We start from the raw sequence: 25,499 nt of genomic DNA, 5'->3' as shown, positions 1-25,499 counted from the left end.
ACTAAGGTGGTGTCAATTCAACAGCTGATTGTTATTTTTTAATGAAAGTTGTAACAAGGCGAATTCACGGTTTGTCCGATTCACATACGTAAAGAGGAAGTGTTGAATTTAGGTTTCGAATTTGGTCTTCATGGCCTATGGCAAAGTAGGACACCTCGGGTATATTAAATTTTTAAAACGATCCTATTTCTTTATTTGTTTTCCTAAAAATTACACATATAGAATCTCCTCATTGAGCACAATGGCCATAATATCCATAGCAAACGCGAGGTTATCGAAACCCTTTACAGAATATTTAAAAACATAATGGGCCATTTAAAATGGCTCACTATAATTTGATATTGACTATGCGGTTTGAGAATTTTTGCCCTAAATTTGAATTTCAGATAAAAAGTAAAAAAAATTAAGATCATATCTACAGATCATATCCCAGATAAATGAATTTTAGCATTTAATTCAAACACTGCAAAGTCGTATGATTTATATTTTTTGCGTTTACACTATTGGTATAACACAAGAACAAAGTAAGATGGAAACAGCTGTTTATTTTTTTTTTTTGTACGTGTTTACGTAAAAATACATACCTGATCTAATGAATCTTTCTTATTTTTTGAATCTTTTCAAAAAATGAAGAGAGCCTTACGACTGTCAAATGTAAGTCATTCGAATTCTCTCTCATGTGTGATGTCTAAATAACATATTGCGTTTATACTTTCCCATCCGTTCTCTTTTACACAATATTTTGACAGCTCATATTACTTGAAAAATTGTCAGTTCTCACTCTCTTGAACGTGTTTACAAAATTTTGTCCAAATCGGTGACTATGGGAAAAATCTTTTAAATTTTAAATATAATTCGAATTGTTGTATTTAATTCTTATGGGAGGTTCCAAGCCCTCCCAATGAAAATCCGCCCATTTTACCACAAAATGTTCACATGGATGTTAAAGTTCTTCGTGCTAAATTTGAAGATAAACAACTTTAGTATTTAATCATTATGGGAGGTACCAGGCCCTCTGTTGCAATTGGCAAGGAGGGAGGGGGAGACGAAAGAGAGAGCGAGCGAGCGAGCGAGCGAGCGAGCGAGCGAGCGAGCGAGCGAGCGAGCGAGCGAGGAGCGAGCGAGCGAGAGCGAGCGAGCGAGCGAGCGAGCGAGCGAGCGAGCGAGCGAGCGAGCGAGCGAGCGAGCGAGCGAGCGAGCGAGCGAGAGAGCGAGAGCGAGCGAGCGAGCGAGCGAGCGAGCGAGCGAGCGAGCGAGCGAGCGAGCGAGCGAGCGAGCGAGCGAGCGAGCAGCGAGCGAGGAGCGAGCGAGATAGCGAGCGAGAGAGCGAGCGGGCGAGCGAGCGAGCGAGCGAGCGAGCGAGCAGCGAGCGAGCGAGCGAGCGAGCGAGCGGGCGAGCGAGCGAGCGAGCGAGCGAGCGAGAGAGCAGGAGCGAGCGAGCGAGGCGAGACGAGCGAGCGAGCGAGCGAGCGAGCGAGCGAGCGAGCGAGCGAGCGAGCGAGCGAGCGAGCGAGCGAGCGAGCGAGCGAGCGAGCGAGCGAGCGAGCGAGCGAGCGAGCGAGCGAGCGAGGGAGCGAGCGAGCGAGCGAGCGAGCGAGCGAGAGAGCGAGCGAGCGAGCGAGCCGAGCGAGCGAGCGAGCGAGCGAGGAGCGAGCGAGCGAGCGAGCGAGCGAGCGAGCGAGCGAGCGAGCGAGCGAGCGAGCGAGCGAGCGAGCGAGCGAGCGAGAGCGAGCGAGCGAGCGAGCGAGCGAGCGAGCGAGCGAGCGAGCGAGCGAGCTAGCGAGCGAGCGAGCGAGCGAGCGAGCGAGGCGAGCGAGCGAGCGGAGAGCGGAGCGAGCGAGCGAGCGAGCGAGCGAGCGAGCGAGCGAGCGAGCGAGCGAGCGAGCGAGCGAGCGAGCGAGAGCGAGCGAGCGAGCGAGCGAGCGAGCTAGCGAGCGAGCGAGCTAGCGAGCGAGCGAGCGAGAGCGAGCGAGCGATCGAGAGCGAGATCTAGCGAGGCGATCGAGCGAGCGAGCGAGCGAGCGAGGAGCGATCTACTATCGATCTAGCTACAGCGAGTATCGATCGATCATCTAGCGATCGATCTATCGACGAGCTATCTATCTATCTATCTATCTATCTATCTCTATCTTCTATCTATCTATCTATCTATCTATCTATCTATCTATCTTTATTATCTATCTATCTATCTATCTATCTATCTATCTATCTATCTATCTATCTATCTATCTATCTATCTATCTATCTATCTATCTATCATCTATCTATCTATCTATCTATCTATCTATCTATCATTATCTATCTATCTTCCCACCGATTTTTTATCTACTTCGACTGGACCCATCTGAAGAACTATATTATTATTTCGCGGACCCCCATACTCTTTTGATATATTATTGTTCATACTGTGGTCCATCCGAAAATTGACCTAGTCCATTAATCCCTAGGTCTAATAAATGTAGAGATGTCATATCTATAAAATATTCCCGTACATTGAGAATATATAATATTTCAGATAGGTTTTTAATTGCATGTTTTGAAAATAGAATGACTTCATTGTTGATATGTTAACATGATGTTTAATTTTATGATCGTGAGATCTTTCATATTCATTTTTCTTCAAGGTAGCGAAAAGGTTTCTTTAATCAAATATTGTCACATGTGCTTAAGGAGTCACGTTTCAAAAATTTGTTGCGATTGCAAAGGGTGAACTGAGTAAGTGAGCTAAGTTTTCGGGAAAATAATATAAGAAGGTTGGACTTCTTCTATGTTGTTGCGGAATGCGTTATCCGCATAATATATGATTTGAACTCTTTGTTAAAGTACTGTGAATTTGGAACTTAAATTTGAATCTTAAAATACCAACGAATTATTTTACTTCATGGTTTTTGGCTACATATTTACGCGAAACGCTATGGATTTTCTGATGTTAATTTAATAATATGTATTGGTCGACAAAATCGAGTTAAAATCTGTGTATCACGTCGGATTGGAATATTTATAAAGAGATACATAAAGAGTCACCTCTGTTTTGAAAATATATAATTTTAGTCCTTTCAAACAAGAACACTTTTGCTTACAATTTGATAAACTTAAATCTGTAATAAGCTTGTCTTTGAATTGAACTTCATACTCCGGAATACCAGTATCCCTAATTTAATTGTAAGGCAGAGTATTATTTGTCTGAAATAAAAGCCATTATTTCAGTACATATACAGGAAATAAAAATTACAAAACACGCAATACTTTACTTCATAAAAGTTATACAATAAATTTGTAGGGCCTAGCTTCTTCCTGATAAACAACCGAAAAAATAAAATTCAAAAAGTCACCAAAAAATTTGGGATTATTGCACAAAAATTGGAGATATTTGTACATACATATAAAAGAATATTGTTTATTCATGTTTTTTTCGTTCGTCTTCGCGGACCCCCTAGGATTTTACTACGGACCACTAGGGGTCCGCGGACCCCCATTTGGGAAACGTTGATCTATCTAACAATAGGCTATCCATTCAAGTTGAATGTTTTCATCGAAAAAAGTAATTTTACGAAATAAAAACAAATTATAATTTTAAATAATATAAAAAATAATTTAAACAACTGTAATTTTGTATTTTTAATGTATTTTTTAATATGTATATTTAATATCAAAATAAAATGACGGGATTTGTTCGAAAATTCTATATCAAAAATGAGTATGCTCAGTGGAAACACCTTGAAGAGGTTTAAGCAAATCTAATAGATTTCAAGCCAGTGGAAACATAGTATTAAACAAATAGTTGATGAATACACTCGAATAACTAAAAGATCAAATACAATAATTGACTATATTATAACAATTATGAATACAATTGATGTAAAAAACAAGTAAAAAAGTGTAGTCGGGCGTGGCCGACCATATGGTAGCCTATCGAACCGATCCCGATAAAATGGGCTGGATAGATTTGTATTTATAAAATATTTGTGTGTGCTAAATTTCATTGCAATAATAGTGTTAATAAATGAATTGCGGATATTCAAGTAACTCTCTCAAGGCTTATTCTAAGTGGAACAATAGGCTATATAAAATCGTGATTGGACGTCACGATTCCTCTTATGCTCACTTTTTTCTATATAATTGTAATACAAAATTTTCATTCGAGACTTACAGAAAACTACTGAACGGCTTTACATGAAATTCGGCACACCGATAGGTCAGACCTCAGGAGAACTATAAACTATCTAAGATCTGGATCGGACGCCACGCCCCTTTTTACGCCAACTTTTTGTAAAACAATTATTATACCAAATTTACGTTCAAGCATACAAAAAAGTACTAATCCGATTTTCATGAAATCCGTTATAATGAATGATGTGGAATGAACCGTACGGCACACTACATCTTCAAAACGTATAATATATAATAATAAATATATATGAGACTCTTTTATTACCCTTTCACTACATAATTACTAATCCGATTTACATAAAATTCGGCATATTAATAGGTCTGACCTCAGAAGTTAAAAATTACTCTATATGATGTTGCGTAGCAACATTTTTATGTTCACTTTTAGAATAACAGCTATAACACCGAATTTCTAGGCTAAATATAAAAAAACATGAACCAATTTTCAAGAAATTTGGCAACAGACAGTGTATTTTTGGAATCAATGCTTCTTGAAATTTTGCATGGCAATAGTTCTATCGTGGAAGGTTAGGTTAGTTTGAGGAAGAGAATGTTTAATACATAAAATACGAATAAATATACCTATACCACTAATTTCGGGCCTGTTGTCCGTCCATTTTTTTACATTTATAACGCTCATATGAGAATTATTATTTACGTAGTTAAAATTTTAATCAAAAATTTATTTTGATTTGAAAACTCTAGCGTAAAATCGGATGTAGATTCATATATTCCAACACTTATATTTTCCACCGGAAAACTATTCTTATTTCAAAACCAGTAATTCGCTGTATATCCTCAAAAAAAAAAAAAAAAAAAAAAAACAAGTTAAAAACAGAATCGGATGCAGTTTACTACGATCGAGAAATGGCATATGGAAATTTTGTATCAAAGTTATATTGTTGTAGATCCGTATATACTTATTACTCCCATCGCTTATATTTTCAACCTACGATGCCACTTTGGTATGCAGAATAAAAACTACTGAACCAAAACCGCTCCTAAAATAGGGTAAATAGTATATTCATATTATATTTTTCACAAAAATTCGAATTTTAAACTTAAATCTACAAATCCATCCAGAAAATCATTGATATCTCCCCTTAAATTTTCTATTTATATAACTCTCAATTCGAGAAAACAATAAAGATCCGTTAGTTAGGTATATGAGAATTATTATTTAGGTAGTTAAAATTTTAATCAAAAATTTATTTTTATTTGAAAACTCTAAAATGTTTGTAGGTCCTTAACTTACTTAACGATTAGGTAAAATATTTAATTTATTATCAAAAATCGATTTTCATCTAAAGCGTAAAATCGGCTGTAGATTCGTATATCCCATCACTTATATTATCTACCGGAAAACTATTCTTATTTCAAAACCAGTAATCCGCTGTATATCCTCAAAAAAAAGAAAACAATTTTAAAACAGAATCGGATGCAGTTTACTACGATCGAGAAATAGCATATGGAAATTTTTTATCAAAGTTATATTGTTGTAGATCCGTATATATTACTCCCATCGCTTGTATTTTCCACCTACGATGCCACTTTGGTATGCAGAATAAATACTACTGAACCAAACCCGCTCCTAAAATAGGGTAAATAGTATATTCATATTACATTTTTCACAAAAATTCGAATTTTAAACTTAAATCTACAAATCCATCTAGAAAATCATTGATATCTCTCCTTAAATTTTCTATTTATATAACTCTCAATTCGAGAAAACAATAAAGATCCGTTAGGTTAGGTTGATAGGAGGATGTATACTACATCAAATCCGAAGAAATACACCTAGGTCACTATCGGGCCTGTTGTGCGCTCCTTAAAGATCCGTAATCATTCATATTTTCCATACAAATCGAGTTTTATATCAAAAATATAAAATTTAGCCATTATTAGATTAATGCATGAATATTTGACCAGCGTTTAAATATGCAGCACTAGCACCACTTCTCTTGTATATGACTATAAAATAAATGTGAAAATTTATCATTTTTGTATCACTTTGCTACTAAAAATTGCAGTCATATATACCCAGCAAAAAATAATTGATGTCATACTTTACAAACGACATCTTAATCACATTTAAAAATGCGATTGCATACTTTTCGCTTTTATAAACCAAACATATACTTACAAATTAAAACACAGTTAAAAATGAGAAAAGAGATGTAGAAAAGTCACTACAAACAACATATTCGAAGTACTTCAAATTTTGATGAAAAACCAATGAAATTTACATAAGCGTTTCATTGAAAGAATGTGGTTTATTTTTGACATACAAATATCGGATTTTTACAGCTTCTAAAGATAAGATTAGATGTAGTTCAAAGTTGTCAAAAATGAACAACATCCCTCCAATGACACGCTAATGTAAAATTCATAGGTTTTTCACCTGAATTTGAAGCACTTCGGGTTACTAGTTGTGATGAAAATTCTACATCTTTTTCCACACTTTTTTTGCTGGGTATTCGTATTAATATAAAAATTGCAACTCGTGTTTGCAATTTCTAGTAGCAGGCAGACATAATTGCAGGCCAACAAAAATATATTTTTGTGCTTTAGCAGCGCCCACTCAAATTTGTTAAACTAATATGGCGAGTATTGATGTTATTTTTGTTTGCGTTTAGTTTTTCCTAGCAGCAATGTAACTTTATTTTGGTTTTGCTACTGCCAGTTGTAGTTTTATTTATTATTTTTTGGCAATATTGATGCTGCAGTTTGTAAATAAACATATGTAGGTATGTATGTAAGTACACTGACAGTTTTATGACATTTCATGTATGTATGTATGTATGTATGTATGTATGTATGTATGTATGTATGTATGTATGTATGTATGTATGTATGTATGTATGTATGTATGTATGTATGTATGTATGTATGTATGTATGTATGTATGTATGTATGTATGTATGTATGTATGTATGTATGTATGTATGTATGTATTTATGTATGTATGTATGTATGTATGTATGTTATGTATGTATGTATGTATGTATGTATGCATATATGTATGTATGTACATATGTATGTATGTCGATATTAATATGTATATTTACTATCATCCATATATCGATGATATTCGACCTATAATATCCTGTACTGATTGACATATTAATTATTAAAATATAGTTTAAATATTCTCATAGTTTCTGTATGATATAATACAGAAAATACTACCTTGATATTTGTTTGTTTTTTTCTTAATGTATTACAAAATAATATTAACTACATTTCTTCAAAAAAAAAAAAAAAAAAAAAAAAAAAAATTATATAACAATCTTCCACATTTTAACAGTGTGATTTGAATAATTTGTAAAGTAAGCTCATTATTCAACGAAAAATATTTTAATTATGTGTGTTCACCCTGTTTTATACAAGGTGATTATAAATTTATTAATTTCTACAACAAAAGATATTTAAAACTATCATTTGGTTATAAAATTGTTATAAGTATAAGCATATTATCTTACAACTACATTGCCCAAAAATGTTTATTCATTAGAACAAAATAATAAAAACATCTAAAGACTGCTTTTAATTTGAGTTGTGTTTTATGGGGTAGCCATATTTTGAAAGACATACATATTTATTTAATTCATATGGAGGTTCCAAGCCCCCTAATAAAAGTCTGCCCATTTTTTCCCAATGTTCATAATGAAGTTAAAGTTTTTCGTCAAAATAAGAAGATTCTGACTCTAATAGTTTCCGAGAAAAACGATTTCTGTATTTAATTCATATGGGAGATGCCACTATGTATATTTTACAAACTATTTTTTATGTTGCGAAAAATAATTATCCTTAATTAAAGATTGTGGTAACACTGGTATAACTGTTTATTCATAAAATAAAATATAAAAAAATAACAATAAATAAATTTGCAGCTAGCAGTTGCAAAATAAAATTTAATTGCTGCTATGAAAAACTCAGCGCAAATAAAAATATCATCAATACTAGCCATATTAGTTTAGCAGATTTGAGTGTGCGCTGCTATAGCACAAAAATATATATTTTTTTTACAACAAACAAGAGATTAATACTGTTCATTCGTGCTGCTAGAGATTGCAGTGTAACATCGCAATTTTTCTAGTTAAACATAAAAACAGAACGGCAATATTTAGTAGCAATGTTATTTAAATCTGAAAAAGTTTAAATATTTTTAGTATGACGAGTGATAAAAATGTGTATTTTGCGGCAAATGCTGACTAATATATTAGTAAAAGTAAACACTGTATTTGACAATATTCCAATTGGCCAGCACTATTTTTAGGCAATTTGGAAATGTTCGACTGTCAACCAAATAATGGACAAAACATTTGATTTGTCTTTTTCAAAGTTTGTTGGTAAAATATAATGTCATAAAGTAATTAATAATGTAAATTATATTTATTAGCGAAATATATTCGCCGGCATTAAAATTAGTCAAATATCAAAGAAATTTATCAATATTTGCAAAAATGTATCAAACATTACAAGGAAAATAAGTAAAAATAAGAAAATGTGCAATAGTGATGTTTATTTTGTCGCAAAATATCCGTTATTCGGATACTTTTAATAATAATTAGAAATTATAAGTCATATTTATACATCTGAACCAAATATATTAATTTTTTTTAATGTTTGTTTTTATTGTCAAATATCTATTATAAACAAAAGTATTTTATCCTAGTTGTACGCAACACTAAAGGCTCAGTTAGTTTGAAAGTTCCGTAACGTTTCCGTTCTGTGACGTTCCGTTGGCTGTTTATGTGTAGTTAGTTTCTACGTAAGAACATAGCAACTGTTTTAAAGAATAAGCAAAAAAGCAACTCTGTCTCTTCCTGTATGTCTCAAAGGAACTATAGGCTACTTTTTACTTCGATATTTTAAGTGGGCGACGTGCCACGCCCACATACAAAATAAGTATTAAAAGTAGCATATCGCAGAAACTGTAAGAGCTACAGTCCTCAAATTTTGTATGCAAAACTTTCACATCCATATGAATGCCATATGAACACATGAGGCAGCCTAGCTATAGTGGGCGTAGCACCTCCCATATTAAGAAAATCTTAAATTAGTGTATCTGAGAAAATATAACAACTAGAGTCCTCATTTTTTTCGGAGGAACTTTAGTATCAAATTGAATGTTTAGGACAAAAAATGGGCGGACTAGCAAAAGGAGGCGTCGTACCTCCCCCGTCGTTGATCTGGGAAACTATTGGAGATAGAATATTAATCTCAATTTTCCACAAGGACTTTTAACATCCACGTGAATATTTATGAGAAAAATGGGTGGACTTTCATAAGGGGGTTTTAGTACCTCCTATATGGATCTATTTGTAAAAAAAATTAATGTGTGTTTGTACGTTTATTTATTTGTTTTGGCCTTTATAGACAGCTAAACGGCTGGAGCGATTAACTTTCATAGTGTCTTCCTGTACGTCTGGAAGAAACTATATGCTACTTTTTACTTCAAAATTTCAAGTGGGCGACGTGCCACGCCCATTTACAAAATAAGTATTACGAGTCGCTTATCTCAGAAACTGTAAGAGCTAGAGTCCTCAAATTTTGTATGGACAACATTAACATCCATATGAATACAAGGGAATGAAATTAGCAGCCTAGATAGAGTGGGCGTGGCACCTCCGATATAAAGAAAATCTTAAATTAGTATATCTATGAAAATATAATAGCTAGAGTCCTCATTTTTTTCGGAGGAACTTTAGTATCAAATTGAATGTTTAGGACAAAAATGGGCGGACTAGCAACTTTTAGGCAGTACAATAATTCGTGTATCTGGAAAGCTATTAGAGCTAGAATCATCAATTTTGCACGAAGAACTCGGACATTCAATAGGGGCTTGGCACCTTCCATATAAATTAAATGCAAAAATTCGTATATCTGTGAAATTGTCTTCAAAAATCGTAAAGGAAGTTTTTTAATTATTATAACTTTAGGATGGCAAAACACACTTGGTATAGCTTAGAGATATGAAGATAAAGAAAATATTTAAATTAATGTATCTTGGAAACTGAAACAGATGTAGTCTAAAATTTTGTGAAGGTCACTGTAGTAAGTATTCATATTATTATTTAGAGCAAATTACCAAATTTGGTGGCAGAAAATTTACCGCATCTACTACTAGAGCAGAAAATGGCATACAATAGGATTTTATTTCATTGATGCGCCAGGAGGAACTGGAAAAACCTTTCTCATCTCATTGATTTTAGCTAATGTTCGATCACAAAAGACACTTTTAGATGAAGGCAGAACTGCGCATTCTGCACTCAAATTACCATTGAAAACTCAATTTTTCACAGATTATGCATATAATGTTAAGAAAAATTCTTCAATGGGTAAAATCTGTTTAAAAAATATTATGTTTTGGAGAGTCACAAACAAATATTAATAAAATTTTCCTAAACAAAATTGTATTTCAAAAAAAATTTATTTTTTATTTCATATCGACAGGAGTAAGAAAGCACGACGGGCTTTAGCTAGTTTCCTATATAATTGCGAATGTGCCGCGCCAAAAACTGACATTTCAAAATATTCAGGGCACATTAACGAGATATATACAATACTGTATATAATTACGGCAGTTAACCACTGTTGTCCCAATTTTTGTATTTTATTAAGGGCCCCGTCAAAGAAACTGTAAAAAATTCAAAATTGGAAAAAACCTGGTGCCAAACTTCAACATCCAAGTTCTAATACGTGAAGTGATATCACACGGATAAGTTTGTAAATAATTTATCTCCTAAGTGTCTTTAGTTAGCACAATAACGAATAGTGTTCAAAAGTTTTAAGCTATGGACAAAAAATAAAAAGAAGGTGAAAAAATTAGTTAGTGACACACGTTTTTTTAATTTTGTAAACTTCCAAAACCAATTACGTTAAAAATGAAGACCTAGAGTTTTACAATTTTGCAATTTTTAGGCTGGAAGTCTTCTGTATATAATCCTGTAAAAAATTTATTTGACATTTTATTCTTACCAAAGTTATTAACAATTTAGTTCAATTTCAAAGGAATTAAAAAAACGTTGATAATTGCTCATATATACATAAAATTATCAGGTACATATTCATACATAAAATTAATACCCTTATTCTATAACTTAAACGTTCATTCTGTTAACGTTCTTAACATGAATTTTTCAATTTTTGTATTCTATAAACATTTTGTGTAAAATGTTATGTTTTTTTTAACATAAAAGTGCTCTGTTAGTAACGAAATTAAATGTCAATTTCAACGATAGGTTTTTTGTAGTGATAGTTTCTTTAAATTGCAGAAAACAGAGATTTTTGCAAATTAGAACATTTAAGGGGTAAAAAAGACAAAAAAGGGAAAATAGGTTTTCTAGTGCACACATTAGAAAAGTAGATGCAAATGAACTGCATCGACTTCCAAAAAAAAGTAGATGGGTATACGTTTAGGGTGAAAAATGTGTAAAAATTATGACTTTGGTACCTTTTATGGCCGTTTATAACTTTTTAACTAATAAACGGCTGGACCGATTTTCGTGATATTTTCAAAATGTCTTCCCGTATGTCTAAAAGGAATTCTTTATTTCGAAATTTCAAGAAGGCAGGATGCTACGCCCACATACGAAATAAATAGTAAAGGCTAAAGATATCAAATTTTGTATGGACAATTATAACATCCATATAAACATTGAAAAACAGAATTTTGAGGGCTTATCCATTGCACAAACATCATTAACATCCATGTGAACATTTGGGGTAATAATATTCGCAAAAATAAACGATATTAAAAAAAATTACAACGTTTATTCCCGAATTGGCAAAAAATAACAAAATATTTGTAATCATTTAGACAAACAATTTTTGTTACCGTATGAAATAATATTTAAAATATGTATATTACCACATCAAACTGTTTTTTAAATTTCGAACAAATTATTTTTTGAATTGCTCTAAACTTAAATAAAATTGTTCATCTGGTAAATTTGAATTCATTAAAATTGTTATTATTATAGAATACAAAATATTCATGTTAAAGCTTTTATTTCTGTACATTTACAGAAACGAACGAAAAATTATAGAATAAGGTTATAAATTGTAATTTTGGAGGAAACGAAATAATATAAACCAGGAAAAAATCCTTGTGCGGTTTATGAAAGACCATACTGATTTAGGACAGGGGTTTTCCAAGAAAGATAAGACATCTCAAAATGAAGGAGCCAATTTTAACCAATATGTTTTAAGCCAATTAGAGAAAGAAGTTGCTGTCATAAGTGGTTTATATTAAACAGTTGATGGAATAAAAAATACTCAGTCTTTTGGGAAACGTATTGCTTTAAAATCTAATAATGATGACAAATGTATTTCATCTTAGGAATCTGATACCTCATCTTCTCAGTCAACAGGTCCATCAACTTCAGTTTCAACAAAAGAAAATCTAACGGAAATCTGGAAGAATTGATGAAAAACGAAAGTTACCAATTGGAAAGCATTGGCCAAAAAATAAAACAGCTTTCCGAAATTAAAAGCGACGAGCGATCAGTTCTGGAAAATAAATTAGATATTATTGGTAACAAACTAGACAACATTTGTACAAATTTGGAAAAAATTGGAAAAAAATACAATGGCTCAATTGAAGTTGAAACAAAAAAGCTGCAGGAAGCAAGCCGCCATAATATTTGTATGGAAAAAATGCAGTATGAAAATTGAAACACAATTAAAAGCGGTTGAAATTAAGCAACTTATGTTTAACAGTAGTATGTTACAAAATAATTTATTTTATAAGTACAAAAAATTTATTTTAAAGTACCTTATATATTTCTGTTTTTATATATTTTTTTTAATTAATTAATATTTATTTTTATTACAAACTTATGTTCAATATATTTTATTAATTTTGTATTAAACTGTGGGCGATGTTATTCCTAATTAATGCATCTTCATTGTTACTGTTGATTTCCTCACGTTCTTCATCGCTTTTTTCATCATATTCATTGTCAATAATCGGGCTTTCATCAAAATCAACATAATAGCTTTTACATATCGTTAGCTTAGTACGCAAACGTAACAAGTCCTCTTTTGTAAATTTTATAGGAGAAGCAAAAAACTTCATAACTCTTCCTTTATTTCACATTTTTAAAATCTGTAAACGCAGTTTTCTTCTTAGTTTTCTCCTTTTTTAATATCAGTTGTGAAACAATTTAAAAATAATGCTGTTGAATACTTATAGGACTTAGCACGTTTTCTTTTCCTGAATTTTTATTTTTTGCTGGACTTAGCACATTTTCTTATAACTTTTTCCTTATGTACAGGTTCTATTTTGAAAATAATTTGATATAATTTGACACAAATGTTTTGCTGTGTCTTTCGGGCGAAGTGTATAAAATTTAGTAATTGTAGATCCACGATTTCTCATGGTCCCCATACAAGTGGCTCCTCGAAAAAGAGATTAAACACAAATAAATGTAATGAGTAGCAAGTAATCGTGATCAAATTTGGACCAAGTTATTTTTATGTATTCAAAAATTCCATGGTAAAGAATGGCGGACATCGGGCTTTATTTGATCCTAGCCCCTACACAGAGAAAACAGATTCATTGTGACAACCGAATTTGTTTCCAATCGAATTCAGTCGGTTCTCACAACTATGCCATAATTCGATTGCAATTACTGTAAAATTCGTTTACTATTACTGAATATATAGTGTACACAACTATTTTAAATTATTATTCGGTAATCTGGATTGAAATTATCGGTATACGCAACTGAAATATTATTTATTGAAAACCAATTTGTGGATTATGTGTATTTTAAAATAAATTTTATTTTGTTTAAAACATTTACAATAAAATATGAATATGTATGTATGTAAATTCAAACTTATAAATATAAACCAGCAACATTTCCCTTCTTGTTTTGAGATTTTGATGGTATGTACTTGGGATTTTGCTCTTCATACTGCCCAACATTTCCAAAGCTACCTTTCCACGCTTTTCCGCTGCTGTAAAATGATTAAAAATTATTGAAAATAACCACAATAGATTTTAAGATATATAATGGACTAAACATTACCTTTTTTTTATCAGCATTAAGTTATCTTCAAATGTAATTAGATTTTTTTTAAATTATAAATTCGTTTTATTTTATTTATTTTTGTTAACGTCAACTATAATTATCAAATAATCGGTTGTGAACACCGAATTTGGTTCCTTTAACCGCAATAGTATTTTAAATAATTTTCCCAATTGATAATTGGTTGCAATGATCAATATTTTTTACTTTCTACTGATTTTCGGTTACAGCGACTAATATTTGATGTTCTAAAGTTTTAATCCTAAATAAAATTCGGCTGCATTTACTGAATTAACAAAAGAATTTAATAACCGATACAATTCAGTTCAAATTATTGATTTGGAAATTGTTAAAACCACAATTCGATTATTATTATGGTTTTTTAATACTGAGTATAGAAAATCGGTTAATTATACAGTTTTTCAATAACAGCGATACAATTTTAATTAATTTAACTAAATATTTATCATGGTAACCGATTTCCAATCGATCTGTTTTCTGTGTGTATATAAACGGGAACGGCGTAAATAGACCGCAGTATACTGGGATGAGTATCGTAGTAAACTTTGTGAATATAAGAAAATTGTTCGTAAAGCCAAACGAGACCCCTGGAAACTTTTCTGTGAACAGGTAGACAGCGTATATGACGTATCGAAGATAAAAAAAATCCTATCCAAAACTCATGTCCAACCGGAATCTAATGTCGATGATACGGGCAGGAGGCTGGAGGATATGGAGGAGACAATGAAACTCCTAATGGACTCTCATTTCCCACCCGGTATATCGAATAACATAGATGAACCGATATTGGAGGAAGGGGAGGCTAACACGGAAATTGTAATTACATCTGATATGGTTAAAGGGGCAATCAAGAGCTTCGCTCCCTATAAAGCTGCAGGGCCGGATGGCATTTTCCCGGCACTCTTACAGATGGAGGCGGGACTGGTTTCCGTACATCTGCCTCAGATATTTACTGCATGCTTGAAATTCACATATACCCCCATTAAATGGCAGGATGCAAGGGTAATATTTATACCTAAACCAGAGAAACCTAGCTATTCGACACCTAAGTCTTACGTCATTCCTACTTAAAACCTTGGAACGGATAGTCGATAATATGATTAAAAAGAGTATACCCGACAAAGACCTAAAATTTAAGGAGCATGCTTATGTAAAGTGACGATCGGTGGAATCCGCTTTAAACGAAGGTGTCCACTACATAGGTGAATCCTTTGATAGCAAACTATATACACTGGCAGTATGTATTGACATCGAAGGCGCCTTCAATAACGTGCCCTAGACCAGTTTTATGTTGACCGGGTGCTCCGTTACTGGATCAACCACATGCTAAGGAACAGATGGATAAGCTGCGAGATGTACGATATAACTATCAGGAAAAAGTATTTCGCGGTATACCACAGGGTGGCATTTTGTCACCTTTACTCTGGGTTACCACGATTAATAGCCTCCTAAGGACCCTAACCGAGAAAGGACTTAGACCTGTCTGCTATGCAGACTATGTCGTAATACTTTTAAAGGGCGCTTACAGCCGAACGGCTCTTTACTTTAGGCGAACTGGCCAAAAGCGGTTATAGGACACGTTATCAATGTATACTGTACACATTGGAAGGTTATACACAATCATCGGACATGCCTGATCGTATACCAGACACAGAATATGTCGGAAACTTTGAAACGCTGATCCCAGATAGAATGTCTTGGTCAAGAGGAACATTAGAGCAAATACCATTAGGAATCCGTTGTTACACGGATGGCTCTAAATTGGGGGACAAAGTGGGGCTGGGTTTCTATATTGAAGACCCAGAAATATACCACCGTTTACCAAATCACAACACAAGCTTCCAGGCAGAAGTACGAGCAATAACGGAATGAGTAAATTGGATTAGAATAAATATGGCGCCCACAGCGCTTAATATATTTACCGATAGCCAGAAGGCAATTAGGGCGATATCAGGCGATAGAACTAAATCTATGACCGTATTGGATTGTAAGAAAGCTTTAACTGAATACTCTCCCAGAGGTAAGGTTCACATCATATGGGTACCAGCCCACTCGGGAGTAGTCGGTAACGAAAGGGCGAATGTAATAGCTTTAAAAGGTAGGAAGCTCGAGACAGTTAACCTGACAAACGCGAAACCATTCGACGCAACAAAAGCTGAACTAAAAATATGGGTGAGAGAATCCCATAAGGCCTCATGGAATAATGAAACAGTGGGTAGATAGGTACACTTTTAGAAGATAAGATAAGAACACTTCTAAATGATACTAGGATGTCACATCCAGAATAGTCTTTGGCAATACCTTATTTCCAAGAGTAATCTAGAAGTTTCTTCAGCGGGTTTTCCAGAAGTATCTTCCAAGTTACGCTTAGACGTTACCCAGCTCGGCATCAATTCTTCCCGACTGGTGCTAAGAATTCGTATACTTCTGCAATATCGCTGGCAAGCTTTTAGCACGTTTGGAAGTTTCACACGAGTAACTTCCACAATAAAAATGTTTGTAGGGAAATAACCGGTTCGTAGAAGTTTAACTCTAAACCAGCGAAAGGCAAAATTGTGTTGTTTTTTTCTCTCTGGCACTCTATGCACTGAACGAAATATTTGTGAAATTTTGAAGTGATGTGTGTTGAATAATAAATGTATTAGAAATTAAAACAAAATTTCTTTAACAAATGGAAAAAATAGAAGCAAAAATATTCTTCTATGGAAAATTTGTTTTATTTGAAAGATTATTTAAAATAATATATAATTAATTTATACTTTTATCCCCTGGCTCACTAATTTCTGCAACTATTTTTTCTAAAAATAAATAATATTCATGGAAATATATAATTACTTTGTTTATTTATGTTTAAGTAGATAAGTTATTTTTTTTTTAACTCTTATATAAAAATATTGTGAAATATAAATTTATAATACCAATAAAATATATATACAATACAATATAATTAATTTTAAAATGGTTTGCAGAAATAATTAAAGGGAAACAAACATCTCTAAATAGAAATTATTGTTGAAATATATGAATTTTAACCTGTGTGACCAGGTCTCAAAAAATGATGAGTTAAATCCCATACAAAATAATGCTAGAAAAAATGCTAAATTAATTTTAAAATGCAAAAAATGCTAAATTTTTTTAAGTATTTTCATGAACAATTCATATTAATTTGTAACTGTAATTCATTGTAATTCATAACAAGTAAGAAAGTATATTCTGTCGTGGTTGACCATATGATAAACTACCCCAGATATGAGTATAAAATGTGATTTATTTTTCGTAATAAAGCATTTATGTTGAATTGTACCTTCTGTGAAAGGCTTTATACATTTGTACATGTATGGGGCTAGGTAAAAAAATGAAGGACTTTAACCATTTTTAAAAGGTTTTGTCATTTGGAATAATCTTAAATCTCGGAGAATAGATGTCAGGTTTATAAGTTATAAAACAAAATATATAACGTGACCAGACATTCCGCCAAAAGCGGGATTAACCCGATTTTTAAAGGTTGCTCCCGACTTAGATTTCAATCCCGCTTTTTAATAACAAATCCCGCTTTTAACAGGTCAATTGTCCTTAATTTTATTGTAATCAATTTGGGATTTACTATTTAAAAGTTTAAAAAATAAACTTTAAATTAAAAAATGTTGTTAGAAAATAGAATGTCTGTTCATTAACAAAAAATCTGTTACAAATTATCAGAAATTGTTTTTGTATTTCAATGTAAATTTCAAATATTTTTGTGAAAATTAGTAACAACTTTTAGTAATTGAACAGATTAAAAAAATACTTATTCTAGTATTTTTTAATCATTTTTCAAAATGTGGGTAAAAGTAGACATCCACTTTTTAAATAACAAAGTTGATTTTTAAAGTTAATGGTCTAAAAAAATATTATTTTAAGTGACAAGTGAACATTGACTTTTTGGACCCACGACTTTTAACTTATAAAGCTTGAAAATTGAATTTATTCTCACTTAAAGTGACTGTGTATCTGATCTATCAGAACACACTAATATTTACCAATCAGGAGAAAAAATTAGTTCTATTTGTGGTCCCATTTTAATTTTTTTATTTTTTTTTTTACTAATATTTCAGAGTGATTTTATCGAATTTTTCTTATACACTATGTTTCCTAGATTTTATGCAGAATTCTCGAGAAACATATGACAAATGCTGTATAAAAATTTTAATTTACACTGATTTTTTAATAACACAGGCCAACAAAAACTTTATAAATCGAAATGAAGGATTGCTACTTAAAATTTAAATCTGGCATTAGAATTTTATTATCATATCAGGTTTTTATTGCCAACATCAAAAGTATATATGTATATTCTGGGTCCTTATTAAATTCTAAGACGATTTAGCCATGTCTGTCCATCCGTCTGTTGAAAGCAAGGACGGAAATATTCCACAAATATTTCTTATAGGTAAGGTTTGTTTGGTATTGAAAATGGGGAATATAGGACCACGTTTTCGCATAGCCCCCATATAAGTGGAAAATAAATAACATTTTACGAGGATCGGTCGATAAATGACCCTACCCCTCACATATTGTCTCCTCCAAAAAATGACTTTAACGCCCATTATTCGCTTAAAAATAACAGTCTAGCGCAGATATTCAATATAACGTTAGCTTAGTACGCAAACGTAACAAGACCTTTTTTGAAAATTTTACAGGAGAAGCAAAAAACTTCATAACTTCTCTTGTATTTCATATTTTTAAAAGCTGTAAACGTAGTTTTTTCTTAGATTTCTCCTTTTTTAATATCGGTAGGAAAACAATTTAAAAATAATTCTGTTGAATATTTATGGTGGTTTTTTAGGACTTAGCACGTTTTCTTTTTCTGAATTCTTATTTTTTGCTGGACTTAGCACATTTTCTTATAACTTTTTCCTTACGTACATGTTCTATTTTGAAGATAATTTGTTATTTTTATTTTTTTGTATTGAAAAGTTATATAGCAAAGGATGGCGGACATCTGAATTTATTTGATCCTTTCCCCCATATAAGATCCCTTTCAGAAAGCTCTTTTTAACTCTCATAAATCCATTAAACCTATCAGTATAGCTTTGAAATTCTATATAGAGAAAACTTTAATGAACTTAAATTACTACACTAATTTTAATGAGTATCGGTCCATATTTGACCATAGCTCCCATATAAAGTACCCTTGAAAAAATTACTCTAACGCTTATAACTGTTTTTAAAATACCAGAAATCCGACATAAACAAGTTTTATGGGACCCAAACACTATTTACAACATTTTATGAGGATAGGGCATTGTTTGACCCTACCCCAACGACTTTAAAGCACACAACTGGCTTAAAATAGCAGTATAGGGATGCAATTCAACGTTAAAAAGTTTTATAGGAATCAAAATTTCTTTACTAAGTACTATGAGATTCGGTCCATAACTTACGCTATCCTCTTAAAGAAAATCAGTTTATTGTCAATATTTACTTGTTTTACTTTATTTTAAAAAAGTATTCCATGATTTCTTACTCAATTGAAGATTTTACAAACTACAAACTATTTCCTAGACGATGATGTACAAAATTATTGATATTTCATTTTACATGACTAATTAATGCGTTTATAATAGCAAATTGTAAGGACTTAGCACTTTTTCTTTATATATTTTTATTGTTTTGAGGACTTAGCACGTTCACGTACCGGATCAAAAGTACATGTTTAAAGTATAAAAAAGGTAATTTTTTGATTATATCATGTGTATTTCTAGTTATACTACCATTCTGCATCAACATCTCAATTTCTTTAAAAAGTGGACTTGTTGCGTTTGCGTACTAAGCTAACGATAAGTAAGTTATGAGTTAAAATCTCTCTACCAAATTTTATTAGGATCGGTCCACAATTGACTCTACTCCCCTATAAGGCCCATTAAGAAAATGAAATTAGACATATGTAAGTTTCTTACGAGCACAAATCTCTCTACCTAATTTTATGAGAATCGGTCCATAATTGACCCTACCCCCATATAAGGCCCCCTTCAGAAAATGACTTGAACGCACATTTTTGGCTTAAAAATGCGAGTTTAGCTATGAAATTCGATATACAGAAGTAAGTTTTTTACATGCCAAAATCTCTATCAAATTAAAAAATATAAAAATAAAAAAATATAATTGACCTCAATTGACCGCTCATATATGTTCATGGTTAAAAAGATGGACAAAAATATTTTGTTTCTAAAAATTAATTTTGTTTCTAAATATTAATTTTATTAAATCCGGATTTAATGAATGACAATTTTCAAAATCCCGCTTTTTCAATATACATATTTTCATTCAAATCCCGCTTTTTAATCTCTCGGATCCCGCCATCTGGTAACGTTATTTATAACTCATACTTCCAAGATTTTTTCGGAAAAATATAAATGAAAATGTATGACATGAATTATGAGGGATATATTCAAATCTGTAAATTTGAATAGAAAGTAGGATAAAAAAGTCAAAATTTTATATTATTTATTTTTTTTCAATACACATTTTCAATAAATAAACAAGAACTCCTGAAGGATGATAAAAATTAAAACTTAAAGCTTTTCCAAAATTATATGTTTCATTCCATGAGCAAACAAAAAGTATTAGTTTGTAAAATAGCGTTATTTCCATATATATTTGAAAATACTGAACGCATTTGTAAAAATATATCAAATCTCTTGAATTATTTCTATCACTTCGAATTTAAAAAAGCATTGGGTTCCAGAAAAATATTTTAGAATACAACATTTTAAAGTATTCATTTGTATTGGCGAAAATATAAAGTTTTTAAAATAGTCCCTCGATAACTTCAAATAACGAATCCTACTTTTATGTGAAATCGTAAGTTATTTATCTTCATGAATCTTTTTGCTTTATTTTAATTATTGTTTAATTTTGGTAACATTTATAGAACAAAATACATATGTATGTAATACAATTTATGGTTGCAAAAATTTGTCTTTTTTTGTTTGTATACTAAAATTGCAAAAAAAGCTAAAACTATTTTATAAAAATGTTAAATAAAATGCTTAATTAAAATTTTACAGCTAAATCAAAATAAAAAAGCTAAATCTAGCAGCAAAATCTAAAAAAACAATACAGCTGAAATAAAATATATGCAAGCGTAACATGCGAGACTGACTGGTTTTAATTTTTTTGTTGAACCGTTACCGTTGAAAAATTTCGAGAAGTCGCACAAAAAGGAGATTTTTGACGCAAAATGTGTCAACGTAGGTAAAATCATTTTATTTGTATTTAAATGTGCATTAAATTGGCAAATAAATCAAAATAATTAACCACATTTTGTTTAGCAATAAAATTATAATATTAAAGCTAAAATGTAAATTCAGCCGATACACCCACTATCAAATTACACTGTGCAACAAAATCTCTCCCGAATGAGACCAACGGGAAATGAAAGTGGACCAAAATCCCTAAAGGGTTTAAAAAAGTTAGCTCGAGTTTTTTATTTATAGGCATTTAAAGTTTTCAATTTTGTGTATGTGACGTTCGTACGCCTTCAGAGTGGTGTAGATTTGGTAAAAATGGGAGTACTTGGAAAACAATATTGACATTCTGCTCCATTCTGAGAATACTATATTTGCAAAAGAAATCATCCCATTCGGAATCTTATTTTCCAAAATATGGATTAAAATATGGCGATATCATATGAGACGTAAAACGGAAGTGTTTTTGAAGTACATGTAAATATTTACGAAAATCTGCGAATTCTGTAAGTGTATCTTTTTTGTTTTAATTTCTTACACTATGGGACATATTTTTCATTCGTTTCATTCATTTTGGGGTGGGATTTTTATTCATATAAAACTTATTTGTGCCAAATGTTATTATAATACTAGTGCTTATAAGTGAGTTACGGGCGTTTAAGTGTTTTTCTGAAATTAAACTTTGAATGGAACTAGGGTCAAATGAGGTCCAATCGTTATGAAAATCGTCATAATGGTTTAGGCATATATACATTATAGATCTGCCGATTTTGGAAGGAATAGTAGAGATATTTGCGGGTCCGTTTGTATGGGGCGAGGTGTAAAAATAGACCGATTTTCAACAGTCTTCGTCTTTGGTGCTACAAAAGATCATATACCAATTTTCATGGAATTGCCCATATAGTGACACAACTCAAAATTTTATTTTTGCGTTCTTATATTCTTTAAGCCTCAAGTTTAAGCCTTTATATGTATATAATCCAATGAAATAAGTCAATATATTTGACTACTTAAGGTCGAAGATATTTAAATTTATTAATGTTTATGTCTTGTGGGCTTTAATTTCATTTCTATTAAAATAGTTGTTAGTATCTTGATTTATAAAAAATAAAATTTAAAATTTCAAAAAATGTGTACAGAAGTAAAATACACTCCCGCTTACTTAAATTGGAATAGGTCGCGGTAAGCCATTAACTAAAGAATAAAATGGCAAAATTTAAGCGTTTTTGGAGACTGCCCAAAATCACAGGAATTTGGCAAACAAAATTGGGCAAATTCAGAATGTCTGAATATTTAGAAAACATTAAAAGACGTACATATGGAGTCATAACAAAAGCGGATAGAAGAAATTTCATAAATCTGACTTCAAGTCAAGTGATTCTGCAGCAAAAATTAAATAAAAAGTGGGTGCTACAGCAAGCCTAGCTGCTGTAAAACGTATTGTAAGAAGGGCCAAGGCTTTAGCAATATTAACAAAATAATAAAAGCCACTCCAATTGCCACTCGTAAAGAAAAAACTTCTTCAGTTTACACATGACCACATAGTTATAAAAATCAATATCAACATCTTGTTTTTTCGGATGAAAGAAAGTTTAATTTGGAAGGTCCAGATCGATGTAATCATTATTTTTATGATTTTTGAAAGGAAGAGCTCTACCTGAGTCGTCTGCATATTTGTGGAGGACGTGGGATGTAGAAGGGGCAATTTCGTATAATGAAACATGTGAGCTTCAATTTCTTTCATCTAGTAAGAATTGTAATGCCATACCGGAAATAGTTTTTTTCGGATATCTTTGAACCCTTGCTGTGGATTTTTCAAAAATATAATGCCCCGGTCCATACCGCCAGGAATGTAAAAGGATGGATTCGATGCCAGAATGTAAAAATTTGGAGTGGCCTTCATAATCTTCTCATCTATTTATTATTGAAAATGTTTCGGATATTCTTTCTCGTAAAGTGTACAGGTCGGGCATTATTTTTTTTTCAAAAAATTAATTTGAATGTAAACCTATTTAAGTGAGCGGGAGTGTATATTAGTGTACTAAAATTAGATTTTCTTTGGACACCTTCATTGTCCAACTCTGATTTTTGTATAGTTGTTGTTGATATTATAAACAAATTTTAGTAAAGGAATGATGAAAAAGGAAGATACCGTTTTATATCATTATTCTTATTTTAAAACCATAGTATTTCAAATAAAATGCTGTCATACTACGACACATAAGCATTAATTACAGTCTAATATGGTTAAAATCTTAACGGATTTGGAAATTTTGGAGAACTTTAAATTTTGTATGTATGAAAAGAATGTGTGTACCGAATTTCATCAAAATCAGAGAGGGTCGCTCAAAATTTTTTTGATATTACATATGAGAAAATTTTAGTGAAAAAAGCTTAGTTTAAAACGCCTATAAATTAACAATAAAATAAATTTAAAATTGGGTCTATTAATTGTCTACTTTCATTTTCCGTTGGTCTTGTTCATGAAAGATTCGAAGACCCACAATTTATTGCATAGTGTTACGTACCCCTGTATTTATCGTCACAATATAATTTTGAAATAGAATAAACGGAGACTGAGAAGAAACATAAATTTGTAATAAATCAATGATTTTTATAGTTTCTAAAACGTTTTCTAGCTCTTATCTTTAAGGTTTCAGCATATTATTGACATTCATAAAATATTTTTCTAGTTAAACGATTCACCAATTTTGAATATCAAATACTGATCAACTCCGAATATGTTTGACAAATTTCACCTCCCATGCTTACTATTTGTATCTATAACAGACAAATAGATTTGTATAAAAGCCTAAATAAATTCGTTGAGCGTCAATACTATTTTCCGAATTTTTCAATGGGGGTAAGAATATTTATAGACCGATCCACATAAGTATTAGTAGAAATATATAAGTTTCTTTAAAATGTATTTATGGCAAATTTCTTTTTCTGTAGGAAATGCACCTATGGGTCAATTATAAACAGATCATCATAAAATTTGGTAAAAAGATTTTTGTTCCTACATTATTTGTTTATTTTTTATGGGTCAATTATATCCCAATACTCACATATATGTTGGTATGCTTTTCGGTTTCTATAGAAGTTAAAGACTGTTATGAGCGTTAAACTTACATTTTAAAGGGGGCCCTCTACATGGAGAAGGGTCAATTATAGACCGATTCTTATAAAAACTTAGTAAAAAGATTTCGGTTAATATAAAATGAGTTTTTATCGAATTTCATTGATGTACTTGTTTTTTTTTTTTGGGCGATATACATTTTTAAAGAATGATACATATGTATAAAGAACTTTTTCAAGCCAGTATTTAGCGTTAAAGTAATTTTCTGAAGCGGATCTTATATGGGGGATATGGATATTATCCGAGCCTTATACATTTTTGAAGAACGATTTTGGTTTGTCTAAAACCGAAATAAACATATTTTTAACCGATATATATTCTGTCGGTTAAAAATATGATTGAATGAAAACTGTCAATCTATCGTTACGATAAAATATAACCATTGAGAAAATGGGGGTACTTGTATGGGGGCTATGTGAAAACGTTGGCAAATATTGTCCATTATACAAAGGTTTCGGTCTCTATCATCCTTTCAACAGACAGACGGACATGGCTAGATCGTACTAGAATTCAATAAGGACTAAGAATATATATTTTTGTGGATCTATGACTTATATTTCGAAGTTACAAACGGAATGACAAAAAGAATCCCCATCTTTTTGATGGTGTGTATATAAATATCAAAATGTGTTTTATTCAAAAAGGGGCAAAAAGTGGCAAGAAGCGAAAAAAATCGCCAATTTAGTTCATTTTGACAAGGAGTCACAAAAAGTGGCAAGGCACTTGAAAAAGGGTCGAATTGCGACTTTAGTCTCACAACGGTAACGCTTTTTGAGCTCAGCGTTGTCAACCAGGCATGGAAAATTCAGTACTTTTAGATACCCAAAAATACCGTAGTACCCCGTCTCATTTTGAGTACTTTTTACTAATTTTCCAAATAATACTTATCGACACAAT

The 25,499-nt window shown here is 31.8% G+C and overlaps 1 protein-coding gene across 1 annotated transcript in view; it reads right to left on the bottom strand.

Moving 5' to 3' along the window:
• Nucleotides 1-25,499, bottom strand: part of LOC119599837 (myosin-I heavy chain) — a 779,075-nt gene that overhangs the window by 708 nt on the left and 752,868 nt on the right. The gene's annotated exons all lie outside the window — the stretch shown is intronic.

The sequence above is a fragment of the Lucilia sericata genome, unplaced genomic scaffold (genome assembly GCF_015586225.1).
Source record: "Lucilia sericata isolate MDLA Ls3-8-SP2 unplaced genomic scaffold, ASM1558622v1 Contig000090F_arrow, whole genome shotgun sequence".
NCBI lineage: Eukaryota > Metazoa > Arthropoda > Insecta > Diptera > Calliphoridae > Lucilia > Lucilia sericata.
This window is presented reverse-complemented; position numbering and strand designations above follow the sequence as displayed.